Source organism: Ambystoma mexicanum, chromosome 1p (assembly GCF_040938575.1).
Source record: "Ambystoma mexicanum isolate Mex_15411 chromosome 1p, UKY_AmexF1_1, whole genome shotgun sequence".
Taxonomy (NCBI): Eukaryota; Metazoa; Chordata; class Amphibia; order Caudata; family Ambystomatidae; genus Ambystoma; species Ambystoma mexicanum.
Window position 1 is genome coordinate 1,013,630,229 of NC_090921.1, and position 13,972 is coordinate 1,013,644,200.

Genomic DNA, 13,972 nt, shown 5'->3' on the forward strand with positions numbered 1-13,972 from the left:
AATTGTTGTTGGCGCGGTCACCACAACGCCTGTGTCCCCACTGGCTTCGGGTAGTCTCACCGATTCTCTCCAGCATCTTTGGTCCGGTTCGTGCTTCTGCGGCATGACTATTTCACTAGCTTTCCACACTGGAGTGTGCAGACATCCTTCTGGCTTCCTTTGCTGCTTCGCGGTCACACACCTGCTTCTCTTTAGGTCCCGGAATGGAGAAAGCTGCCTCTTCGAGTTGCTGAGCGGCCAGGACCTCTCACACGGTTCCCAGCATCTCCACAGCAATTTTACACGTTTTTGTACAAGCCAAGTTACTCCATTGCTGTGTTCCTCTAATAGATAGTTGAGCACCAACAATGGAGGTGTGTGGTGCATTGGCATACAATGTTAATAGGTGGTGATATGCGGCTGGCATAAGCATTGGACATGCAGTAAAAGTGAATGTGTGCCTCTATCCTGTTTGACAGGATAAACCATTTTGTTGTGAAGCTATGCTTCCTTATTTGTCACATGCTTTTGCCCCAGTGTGGTTGCAGTTTTTATTAAATGACAAGTTGTTGAATAGAAGTCCTCTTTGTGTTGCTGTGTACGATCAGGTCTTGATCCAATATGTGTATTTGTTAAAGATCATCTAATTCTATTTGTTACTATTTATGCATATGTCCTAGTATTCAAGCATTTCTGTACACATAATTGTTACTACAGATGCATTTGCATCAAAGAACACACAAAGTCAAGTCCTTACACACTTGTATTCCTCCACACATTTCTCCAAAGGACTGTAGCAATGAGAGCATCAAAGCAGGAACATAGAGGACTCCAACATTCTGGGGGTGACTATTGTAAGCCAAGGGATTTGCTACTGACACCTTGTGATGAAATGACTACTGCTTATTTATGAAATGTATTTAATGAGAGTATCCAAGTGGTTTGAGATTCTAGTCTTCATGTTCGATTTGTCAATATGGTTCTTTTCCATAAGGGCTTTTACAGAATAGCTATCCTGTCCTACTAATTCCAGTGTTCAACTGTTAGCTTGCACAATAATGCCTCAAAAGTATTTTGGGTCTGTGAACTCCAGTTCCAGCATTCAGTATGTGTCCTTGAGTTTGCTGCTCTTATGTAATTTCCAATCGCAGTCCACTTCTCAAGGTTTTCCAGTAACTTTAATTCCAAGATCCCGGATGTAGTTTCTTTTTCTTCAAGGTCACTTTCCCAGTCAAGTGCCAAAATGCAAACACTTTGTCTGGGACAATGGTATTCAAACCTTTTCAGCCAAGCGCCCCCCCCTTGAGTAAACATGTTTCAGCACCTTCCGCCTGTTCCCCCACCTAGGGGATGGCTTCCCTAGGGGGCCAGAAGGATGCCCAGGGGCCCCCAGGCACTTTAAAATATAAGCAGATTGTCTACTACTTACATTCTATATTACAACCAGTCCTTTTAATCCCTTTTTAAAGAGTCCTCCCCACCCCATGGATATCCCTCGGGCCCCCATAGAGGTGCCAGCCCCCCTGTTTGAAGACCTATAGTCTAGGAACTCTCACTTTTAATTCCAACATGCAGTGTTTTTCTTTAAAATCACCTCGTGGTTCCAGTCTACAGTCACTTTATCAATGTGTTCTCGTAGCTCCAACTCCAATCCAAACAGTGGTTCTCGCTACTTCCTCTTCTCAGTGAGCTCAAGGAATCTGATTCCAGTTCCAGCAGACGGCATTTCCCTTAGTGTCCACTTCCTCAGCTCTTTGCTCCACCAGAGTTTGGCCCCATATATTTCTCCTCTGTCCCATGTATTCTGTCGATGTTTCTCCTTCGTACTTCTGTCAGCCATTCACAAACCTTTGCTCCTGTCTGTTACATCTATTGCAGCCTGCAGTGTGCTCTTCTTCATGCACCTTTACGTTAGGACAACTTCCTGTGACACAGCTGGAACCCAGTGTTTTGCATGGATTTACTGCCTCTTCCTCACCTCCTCTTCATGGCATCACTCTTGGAATCTGACCGGAAATGTTATCTTATCCTCACTGGAGCTGGGCAGCTCCATTCCTGATATTCATCAGCTCTCGCCAGTTCAGACTGTCCTCTTTGATTGTCTGTGGTCTTTTTGCTCACGTCTCAAAACTGGTGCACCACGGACTCCGACGCTGATGATAATAGCCACTTCCAATCAGTCTTATATTCTTGCTGCTAACTATGATTTAGAAGAAGTACTTCTGCTCCATTACACATTTCATCAGAGGCTTTCTCCACCCACTCAGCTGTGTTGATTAGGCAGCTATTTTCAAAGACTTTCTCCAGCCTATAAACTTTGCCAGTTAAGAAATGGTTCTTCAATTTCACATTTTTCAGTAAAATAAACTTCAACAATATGCCGTCTTCCTACAGCTATCTACTGAGCAGACAATTCTTCCCTTTCTACTCATTGCCTTTCTTCCCTTGTAACCTAGCAGAGATCCTCCTGCTGGACAGCATAGACCACCATGAAGGACCACCATTGCTATTTTCATGACGAGGGCAACCCCGAGGGCACTGCAGGCATGTTGAGGTGGTGAAGTTGCTCCATCAGGGTCAGGCAGGTTCAGATCTTGGTGGCGGTAAAACTCAAACTCCAGACAATCCGTCTAGACATTAGCAAGCAGCTGCTGCAGCAACCAGGTTCCTGGTCTACAAGTAGAGGATCAGCCAAGTGATCAGCCAGGTGTAGGGCCTCTAGATGAGAAAGTGTAGCAATGATATCCCTTTGATAAATGTTCGCAGCCAGGATACTCCAGGGACACCTCCAAAATACAGTGATGGCAAGACAGCAGTGCAGAACATGAGATGGGATAGGCCCACCAATCTAGCTTGTCCCTGCTGGCTGTAGATGGCCCAGAGTCTTCTTTGTATCAATGCTTGTTCGCTCAATAGCTGTCTTTCAGCTTTTTCTGCATAGGATCTTGGTTCCAGTGGGCGACCTCCCGACGGGCTCCAGACTCCCTCTTAGCAAATACCTGGGCTGTGGACTGGTCCAGCCCACAATGGGGAGGATCTGCACCATTCAAGAGGTAGTGCCTGTCCAATCATGTACAGACAGCTGCCTCATATCTGACCAGCTACAGATATCCCCTAGGTAAAATGTGGATTGGAATCTGAGCGTCCCAATACCGGGTTCAACTAGTACGAATCCCACAAACCAGTGTCCACAAATCCAGGGCTGGATGCCATGAAAGTGCGTTACCTTATGTGGAGGTTTCCATTTTCTAAAGACCAGAAGAAGGCCAAAAAGTAAGATGATAGAAAAGACAGGACTTGTACGTTTTGAGTATATGGTTCTGAAAATGTTATTATTACAGTCAAAAAGATGGTTCCCAATAGTGCACCAGGAAAAAAGGTAAAATGTGTGAGAGAGAGAGAGAGAGAACACACACCTGCCTACTAAAATATGTCTACTACCCTTCCTAGACAAGCTAACGCCTCTATAAATCACTGTTAAAGACTCTGATTCGCTAGTGGACCTCTACAGTCAAAGCTTGTCTCAGTCTATCCACATAGTGGCCCCACTCACTTCACGTAGAGCCAAACCAACGGCCCACCGTAACTCTTGGTTCTCCTCAGAACTCCAAGGCATGCGCCTTCTGAAGCGCGAGGCCGAAGACACTAAAGTTATCTTTTTCTCCACATCTAAACCGTACAAAGAAAAAAATCCTGCTGCAAAAAAGCTCCACATACAACAAAAGAATTCCGAATGCCAAATACAGTTCTCGAAAGCTTTTTGCGATCCTGTACGAGCTGGAATTGCCCACATTGCCCCCGTCTTTATGCACCAAGTATAACAATTGGTGCAACAAACTCCAAAATGCCCTACTAAGGAAAGTTGTTATGCTGCAGAAAAAGATCACGTTCAAACAAAACTCTCTGAAAGCTGCCAACATTGGCACACTAAACATGGAGACAAAGACCACCAGCCCAACTGCTACGCTATTGTACTTCAAATCAGTCCCAGATGCCAAGGTCTCCAAGATTATCAAAGTCCTTAAACCATCCTGATGCCAAGGAGATGCCAAGGAGATGCCAAGGAGATGCATGCCTAGCCGCAGTCATTAAGGACTGTGCTGATTTCCTCACACCCTTCATCACAACGCTAATTAATGCCTCCTTCTCCACCTCCTCAGTGCCAGCCAATCTCAAAGATGCCTGGGTTCTCCCACACTCGACCCAGACACACCCACAAACTGCAGACCTATCACCACTGTTCCTTTTCTCCTTAAGACCTTAGATCACGCAGCATACCTGTAAATGAAGGCATTCCTGGAATCTAACAATCTGCTAGGGCTGTGCCAATCCGGATTCAGACTTGGTCCAAGATCTGTAAAATCAGATGGACGATATTAAAGAATCTGGCAAAGTAGCCCTTCTCCTACTGCTTGACCTATCAGCTTCATTCAACTTGGTAGATCACCAAATCATTGTAACCACTTAGCCTTGGCTGCACACTTCTCTCCTGAAGCCATCACCTGGATTTCCTCCTTCCTCTCTGACCGAATCACGAGGGTCTTTTCTGCCACAGCCTCTGCATTTCCCACCCATTTCAGATGCTGTGTCCCACAAGGCTCTTGCGTTTCTCCCACACTCTACAACATCTTCAAAAAGCCCCTCTTTGAGTGGCTAGATGCTTCCAGAATTCCCTTTACTAACTATGCATACAATACACAAACCCTCCTCCCCCTTACAGGAACCTATGCCTGGGACTTGCTTGCACTACAAACTGTCTTCTAATCTTCCAAAATATACAAGTCTAGCTACCGCCTTTGCCGATGATGAGACGGAAATCCTTCTTGTCTGCACGCACATTTCTCTTAGCAAACTATACCCAGCATACAAAACGAAGGCAACACCATCCTGGTCTCCAAATCTGTCAAGACCCTGGACGTGCACCTTGGCACCTCTGTAACGCTCACCTGATTCCCGTAGAGGCGCCGGTCTTGACTGGGCGTATACCGTATCTTCAAAGGTGATGTGTAACACACGGCTGGCTCTTTGGGCTGGACCTCTGTGCACTGTATGTCTGACTCGAAGGGTAAGATGTCTGCAGATAGAAAATATGGGATTAATGAACTGGGTTATTGAATGTCTCTCTCTTCTTCCCTTTCTCTTCTCCTGTAGAACCCCAAAGGTTAACGCTCTCACCTTAGGTAAGTGAACGCCGTGCTCTCCATCTGCCTCGGGGCAGGGTGCTGTAACCAGTTTCTTCACTGGATAAGGGGAGCAGGCCTCTTGACTTCAGAGGACTGCTGTCCGTCGTTTACTGCACGAACGGTAAGTTTCGAGTAATTCTAATGTCTTTAAAAGTCTTTAGTAATGATGTCTCTTGTTTTGCAGGGTTCCGGCGATGGCGGATGACGGGCTGAAGTGAGTTGAAGATGGAGCCCGTGTGATGAATAGAAGCGCCTGGAAGCACGTAAGTAAGTGCTTGTTGCCTGCTTCACGATGCGCTCTAACTGTCTTTTTATTTTGCAGGTACAAGTTCGGAGTGGCTGCAGGGTGCCGGAATACCCACTGGGTTAGATGTGGAAAGGAGTAATGGCACGTGAGTATTAAAGTTCCCCAATGTCTTTAAACGCACCTTGTTTTGTCTTTCAGATGCGGGATGCAGCGCCGAAGGCCTCCGGAGCGTGCGAAGAGTTGGTAAGCTTTTGTCTTTCAGATGCCGGAATGCAGTGCGAAGACCTCCGGAGCGCACGAAGAGTAGGTAAGTCTTTGTCTTTCAGATGCCGGAATGCAGCGCGAGGCGTTGGTGACAGCCGATGTACCAGGTAAGTGAAGCGCTGTCACTGAAGACCGTAATGCTAACCTGTTCTTTCTTGTCTTTATAGGTGTTGCTGAAGACTGGATTCAGGATGGTAAGCCTTTTTCCTTAGGCCCAGGATCAGATGCAGAAGACACGATGAGCGTTCTGCTGCAGAGGATGCAGAATAACGCAAAGCAAGATTCATCCATCGGGTGTGGTTTAAATAGCCTCCTGTAGTGCTTAGGTGTCTCCTTCCACAGCCACGCCTAGGTAAGAAAAGAGTTCCTGCTTTCCAGAAGAGTTCCAGTGTTCTGAACCTAGGGAGTGGCTCCTGCCCCACCCAACAGGAAAAGTAGTTCCAAACAGAAGAGGATCAGAGGCTCAACTGGCAGGCAAGTAAGCAGCATGGTCTGCTGCAGGTAAGTCCACCCAAGCATTATGAGCCCGGCGCTTCCAGCGCTGGGACTGGGCATATTTATGAGCCTGGTGCCACTGGCGCCAGGACTGGGTCCAAAAGGTCCCAATTTGGACTGGTTGGCACTCGGAACCTGGGTTATGGATCTGCTTCCAAGGGAGTTGGGAAAACCCTGACCTTTTGGAAGCAGAGATCATGACAGTACCCCCCCTCAAGGCCCCTCCCAAACCGGGCTTCTCCGGGGGTTTTGGCTTGTCAGGAAATGTTAGGTGAAATCTTTTGATTAGGCGAGGAGCGTGGACATATTCAGCAGGTTCCCAGGATCTCTCTTGGGGGCCGTAGCCTTTCCAGTCAATTAGGTAAAATAGTTTAGATTTGGAGATCTTGGAGTCCAGAATGCTTTTGACTTCAAACTCGAGTTCTCCATCAACTAGGATGGGTTTTGGAGATTTAGTTAGTCGGGTTTAGTCAGTTGGGTTTGAGGTTGCACGGGTTTTAATAGAGAGACGTGGAAGACCGGATGTATCTTCATGTGCGGGGGCAAGTCCAACTTGACCGCTACTGGGTTTACTATGGTAGTGATGGAATAGGGACCTAGGTATCTTGGGTTGAATGTGCGTGGCCCTTTTAGAGGTAGATATTTGGTGGATAACCAGACTTGATCCCCTACTTGATATTGAGGGGCTTCCTTCCGATGTTGATCTGCTCCTTTCTTGTATTGTTCTTTAGCCCTTTGAAGGTGAGAAACAGCTTCCTTAAAGGCTTGGGTGATTGTAGAATGCAGGTAGTCTACTGCTGGTGTTTCAAGATCTTGGAGGGGATCCAACTCCGAGGTTCGAGGGTGACTGCCGTATAAAAGAAAAAACGGGGTTTTCCCAGTTCCCGAATGGACAGAGTTATTGTAGGCATATTCGGCTATCCAAAGGATGTCTTTCCAAGTTTTTTCAGTTTGTTGCAGCATGCAGCGTAAATACTGTTCCAGAGTTTGATTGGTCCTCTCGGTTTGTCCGTCGGTCTGAGGGTGGTGACTGGTCGATAGTCTCACATCAATTTGAGCCGACTGACAGCAACTTCGCCAAAAATGAGAAATAAATTGACTACCTCGATCCGAAATTAGAACCGAAGGAAAACCGTGCAGTCGGACGATGTTTTCGAGAAATTCTCGGGCCAGAGTTGCTGCTGTTGGCAAGCCTTTGAGCGGAATGAAATGCGCCATCTTGGAGAATAAGTCCACGATTACTAGAATCGTATTGTATCCGGAGCATGGAGGTAGATCGGTGATGAAGTCCATAGAAAGCGTATGCCAAGGGCGAGGTGGGATGTCAATAGGGCGTAAGAGGCCTGCTGGTCTTTCCTTTTGACTCTTGTTTTGGGCGCATACTCCACAGGACATTATAAAGTCTCTGATATCTTTTTTCCAAGACGGCCACCAGAAGTAGCGCTTGATCTTTTCTGAGGTCTTGGCCATACCGGGATGTCCTTCCATTAAAGAATCGTGATAACAAGAGATTACTTTTTTCTGTAAATCTGTGCTGGGCAGGTATAATCGTTCTTGGAAATACAATAAGTTGTCCTTTACTGCAAAGTCCTTTCCCTGCAGATGCCAATTCTGTATGTCTGCTGGAGTTACAAGTTGCCTGGCTTGATCCTTAACTTCCTCTATGGATTGTGTGGTGATTACACCCAGAATTCTTTGTTCGGGAATGATTGGTACAGGTTTAGGGTTGATCAAGTGTTCTTCCACTCCCATCCGAGAAAGGGCATCAGCTTTACCGTTTTTTGTACCAGGTCGATAGGTAATTATGAAGTCAAACTCGGCAAAGAATAATGCCCAACGGAGTTGTCTAGAGGATTGGGCTTTTGCGGTTTTCAAATATTGCAGGTTTCGGTGATCCGTAATCACAGTAACAGTGTGTCGGGCCCCCAGCAGATAATGCCGCCAAGCCTTAAAGGCAGACTTGATAGCCAGAAGTTCCTTGTCAGTAATCGTGTAATTGATTTCAGGAGGCGAGAATTTGCGGGACCAAAATGCCACGGGATGCAACTGATTGGTTACCGGGTCCTTTTGTGATAGAACTGCCCCCATGGCAAGGCTTGAAGCATCAGTTTCCACGATGTAGGGGAGTTCGGGGCGAGGGTGTTTTTAAGATTGGTGCAGAGATAAATTTAGTCTTCAAATCCTGGAAAGCTTGTTCCGCCTCGGTAGACCATTCAAAACGTTTGTTTTTCTTTAACAAGGCAGTGATGGGCTGGACTATTCGAGAAAATTCGGGGATAAACCTGCGGTAAAAGTTAGCGAAGCCTAACATGCTTTGCACACCTTTTACGGAGGATGGTGATGGCCATTTGAGAACTGCATCGACCTTCTTTGAATCCATACGCACTCCGCTAGGTGATAATATGAATCCCAAGAATTCAACTTCAGTCACGTTGAAAACACATTTTTCCAACTTAGCGAAAAGTTTGTGTTGACGCAATCTTTCGAGGACCATTTTCACGTGTTTCCGATGTTCAGATTCCGATGAAGAATAAACGAGGATGTCGTCAATGTAAACAACAACGCACACATCTATGAGCTCTCTGAGGACATTGTTCATAAAATATTGAAAGGCGGCTGGGGCATTGCAAAGTCCGAAGGGCATGACCTGATATTCAAATAGCCCATATTTGGTGCGGAAGGCCGTCTTCCATTCATCGCCCTCTTTTACTCGTACCAAGTGGTAGGCTCCTCTAAGATCCAGCTTTGTATATATGCATGCTTTTCTGACTTGGTCCAGGAGTTCAGGGATCAAAGGTAACGGATATCTATTCTTGACGGTGATCTGGTTCAGGGATCGATAATCTATACAAGTTCTAAGGTCTCCTTCCTTTTTTGGAACGAAGAACAAAGCTGAAGAAGCAGGGGACTTGGAAGGACGAATAAACCCATTTGCCAGGTATTGATCCAGGTATTGTCGCAGGTGAAGGTTCTCAGGCTCGGTGAGGGCATACATTCTACTACAAGGAGGAGTAGATCCAGGTATCAGGTCTATCTGGCAGTCATAAGACCTATGAGGAGGTAGAGAGTTAGCCTGATCCTTCCGGAAAACATCTTGGTATTCTAGGTATTCGGGAGGTAACTGGGGAGTCTCTGAAGAAATTGCTGCCAGTGCAACACCAGGTGGAGGGTGACAAGTAGAGACACATTCTGGAAACTGGACCGTTCTTGCTCGCCAATCGATCAGAGGATTGTGTTTCTCTAACCAAGGTATTCCTAGAATAATCTGAAACTGAGGAGCCTTGATCACATCGAACACGATCTTCTCATGGTGTCCATCTTGACTTACTAGCGTCACTTCTTGAGTGGTATGCGTTACTGGTCCGGAGGCTATCTCCGTTCCATCCACCGTAGTAATGACGTCCTTTACAGCCTTGGGACAAAGAGTTAGATTCATCCTCAAAACCATTTCATGATCCACATAATTGCCGATGGCACCGCTGTCGATGTAAGCTTCAATTGCATGTAATCGATCCGGATTATCAGGGCTAATGAGGACCATAGGTATCACGAAATGCGAGGTCACGGAACTGGTTTTCACGCTCGGCAAGAGGACCTCTATTCTTGTCGGGCGAGGTCGTTTCCCTGCTCAGAGTTTGTAACTTTGGTAACTGCAGCTCCTACTGCCTTCTTGGCAGGTTTCACCGGACAGTCTCGAAGAAAGTGCCCTGAGTTTCCGCAATATAGGCATAATTGCAACTGTTTTCTCCTTTCCCGCTCCTTTTGTGTTAGAGGACCTTTCAGGCCCCCTTTTTGCATGGGTTCCCCGGAGTCTATTCCTTTGGAAGGAGTTGGCGGTTTGGAAAATACTCGAGCATCAAACTTGGAACGATCGGCCTTCCTGTTCTGCAGTCTGTGATCTATTTGAACGACTAAGTCTATATAGTCCGAACAATCTTGTGGGGGATTCACTACTTGGGCTAACACATCTTTGAGCTCTCCACGTAGACCTCTATAAAACAGCGTAATCCTTTTGTCCTCAGGCCATTGAGTTTCCACTATCAGTCTGTTGAAAGACGCAATATAAGCCAAAAGGTCTTGATTACCTTGTCGCAACGAAAGAAGCTCATTGTCCAAGGCCTGCCCCTGTGAATGTCTTGCGAATAGTTTTTCCATACTGAGCTGAAAAGCTTGAAAATCATGGAGGACCGGATCATCTTGATTTACTAGAGGGATCGACCAGTCTGCCGCATTGCCACTAAGGTACGAAAGCACGAAAGCTACTTTAGCTTGATCAGTTGGAAAGGCTGCTGGCCGGCATAAGAAATGCAACCGGCACTGATTGATAAATACTGCAAACCTCTTTGGGTCACCAGAAAATCGTTCGGGCGGAGCCAGAGGTACATTCCCAGGTAGGTTGATCTGCACTGGATTCATAGAGGATGTAGAAGGAAGATTTCCCCCAGATGCGGGTAACGGGGTCTGTCCGGCTTGTGACTGTAGCAATTGTCTAGCGAGATCATCTGTTCGCTCCTTGGAAATAATCAGTTCCCTTGTTAGAGCGTTCGTTTCCTGACGGGCTGCATGCACTTCTGCCCTTAGTTCCCCAAGTAACTGGGCTAGCTGGTCGGTATCCGAGGTTTCCATAGCGCCTGGACGGGAGTTTTGTGGTAGGCTTTGCGTTCTGTAACGCTCACCTGATTCCCGTAGAGGCGCCGGTCTTGACTGGGCGTATACCGTATCTGCAAAGGTGATGTGTAACACACGGCTGGCTCTTTGGGCTGGACCTCTGTGCACTGTATGTCTGACTTGAAGGGTAAGATGTCTGCAGATAGAAAATATGGGATTAAGGAACTGGGTTATTGAATGTCTCTCTCTTCTTCCCTTTCTCTTCTCCTGTAGAACCCCAAAGGTTAACGCTCTCACCTTAGGTAAGTGAACGCCGTGCTCTCCATCTGCCTCGGGGCAGGGTGCTGTAACCAGTTTCTTCACTGGATAAGGGGAGCAGGCCTCTTGACTTCAGAGGACTGCTGTCCGTCGTTTACTGCACGAACGGTAAGTTTCGAGTAATTCTAATGTCTTTAAAGTCTTTAGTAATGATGTTTCTTGTTTTGCAGGGTTCCGGCGATGGCGGATGACGGGCTGAAGTGAGTTGAAGATGGAGCCCGTGTGATGAATAGAAGCGCCTGGAAGCACGTAAGTAAGCGCTTGTTGTCTGCTTCACGATGCGCTCTAACTGTCTTTTTATTTTGCAGGTACAAGTTCGGAGCGGCTGCAGGGTGCCGGAATACCCACTGGGTTAGATGTGGAAAGGAGTAATGGCACGTGAGTATTAAAGTTCCCCAATGTCTTTAAACGCACCTTGTTTTGTCTTTCAGATGCGGGATGCAGCGCCGAAGGCCTCCGGAGCGTGCGAAGAGTTGGTAAGCTTTTGTCTTTCAGATGCCGGAATGCAGTGTGAAGACCTCCGGAGCGCACGAAGAGTAGGTAAGCCTTTGTCTTTCAGATGCCGGAATGCAGCGCGAGGCGTTGGTGACAGCCGATGGACCAGGTAAGTGAAGAGCTATCACTGAAGACCGTAATGCTAACCTGTTCTTTCTTGTCTTTATAGGTGTTGCTGAAGACTGGATTCAAGATGGTAAGCCTTTTTCCTTAGGCCCAGGATCAGATGCAGAAGACACAATGAGCGTTCTGCTGCAGAGGATGCAGAATAATGCAAAGCAAGATTCATCCATCGGGTGTGGTTTAAATAGCCTCCTGTAGTGCTTAGGTGTCTCCTTCCACAGCCACGCCTAGGTAAGAAAAGAGTTCCTGCTTTCCAGAAGAGTTCCAGTGTTCTGAATCTAGGGAGTGGCTCCTGCCCCACCCAACAGGAAAAGTAGTTCCAAACAGAAGAGGATCAGAGGCTCAACTGGCAGGCAAGTAAGCAGCATGGTCTGCTGCAGGTAAGTCCACCCAAGCATTATGAGCCCGGCGCTTCCAGCGCTGGGACTGGGCATATTTATGAGCCTGGTGCCACTGGCGCCAGGACTGGGTCCAAAAGGTCCCAATTGGGACTGGTTGGCACTCGGAACCTGGGTTATGGATCTGCTTCCAAGGGAGTTGGGAAAACCCTGACCTTTTGGAAGCAGAGATCATGACAACCACCCTCTCCCTTAACAGACAAGTCAACGCCATTGCCTCATGAGCAGCACACACATCCAAGCGGATTAACGCCTGCAGACCTTTTCTTTCCTCCAACAGTTGTTTGACACTAGCCTAAGCACTCATCGGCTCCAGGCTAGACTACTGTAATGCCCTCTTTGCCGGCTCCCCTCTCAAAACAATCAGAAGCTAGAGGTTATTCAAAACGATGACTTGAGAGCAACTCTGAACATCCCCAAGCGAGACCATATCTCAGCCACAAGGAAGAGTGCCCACTGGCTCCCAATCCAGGAAAGAATTATCTTCAAAACCTTGGCCATTACACACAAATACCTATTGGCTCGTCCCAGCAGTATCTTTCACAACAAATAAACCATTCTCATTCAGCCAGGCCCACTCACTCTTTCTGTGCCCACCGACTCACCATCCCCACATTCAAACGGAAAAGATCTGGAGGTCAAAGCTTCCCTGTCGTCGCCTCCAAGAATTGGAACTCCCTACCACTTTCACTAGGAACAGATCAATCCTATTAGTCCTGTAGGAAACAGCGTAAGACTTTTCTCTTCACCCAGCGCTCAGGCTGAACAACCCCCCTGGCCCATAAGAAAGGAACCTTCTTGTTATGCACCAATTGTCTTTATTCTCCACTCTATGGCATGATTCTATGATTGGGTGATGTGACTTATGTCTTTACATGTAGGCCAGTTTGGGTAATGTTTTATTGCTGTTAACCTTGCTTTTATTTTCTGACATCTGTTTTCAATAACATATCGGTTTGGTAAGAGGCGAATAGCATTATACAGAGAATTTTGTACCAGTCATATTATATCATATGACAAAATGTAATGACCTTTGAAAAAGAAAGGAACTCCAACCTCTTCAGCAAGAACACAATTATACATTCAACAATGTCATAATGAATTTAGTTTTCGAGGATGGACAATGTTAAATCTTGCAACACTGGACCCTTCATAAACCCAGTAGGCCATGTTGGGGTTTTTCAAATAGCTTATGAAAATGTTACATTACTAGAGGATGTAACAATGTGTCTTATTTCATATCTTTTGGCAACTTTGTGTGCAACTTTGTGTTGGAACTGTATGTGTCGGCTATGGTCAGGAACATTAAAGAATATGGTCTGATAACTGAAATGCGCCATTACTACTATAATCATGCAACTCCTGCCAGTCTAACTAGATCAACATTTTGATTGAGGCACCTGGTGACTTAATTTAGTCTGTAAAATAGTGCCTTCTCATTGTGTCATGCTATTTAAGTTGCTGTACGAAAGGCAATCAAACAAATAGCCAAATAATTAAATGGGGGCTAAAATGTAAGGAGAAGGTTGAAATTTGGCATGGGCATGGTGAGACCAAGAAGCAGGACTTAATAAGGTGCTAAGGCAAATGGACTGTAGCAAGGTAGATGGAAAGCACTAGACACAGCAGAGGTGCGCGATTATTCAAAATGCAATTTAGTTGGTTTATGTGGTTGTTATGTTAAAGGTTTTTATACTGTGCACTGTCACCACCTGCGTGGTCCCTTGGCGCTCTAGTGGATCGGTACAGTAAGAGGGTAAGGGGGGGTGTACGTTTGTAGGACTGAGCGGGAGAAAGAGCAAGGGAGCTGTGATGTACTGTTGGCAGCTTCAGTTCGGTTTACACTGTTCGCTGAGCATGTC

General features: G+C 46.5%; 1 protein-coding gene across 1 annotated transcript in view; it reads left to right on the forward strand.

Moving 5' to 3' along the window:
• ENKD1 (enkurin domain containing 1) overlaps window positions 1-13,972 on the forward strand; it is a 358,562-nt gene that overhangs the window by 11,638 nt on the left and 332,952 nt on the right. The gene's annotated exons all lie outside the window — the stretch shown is intronic.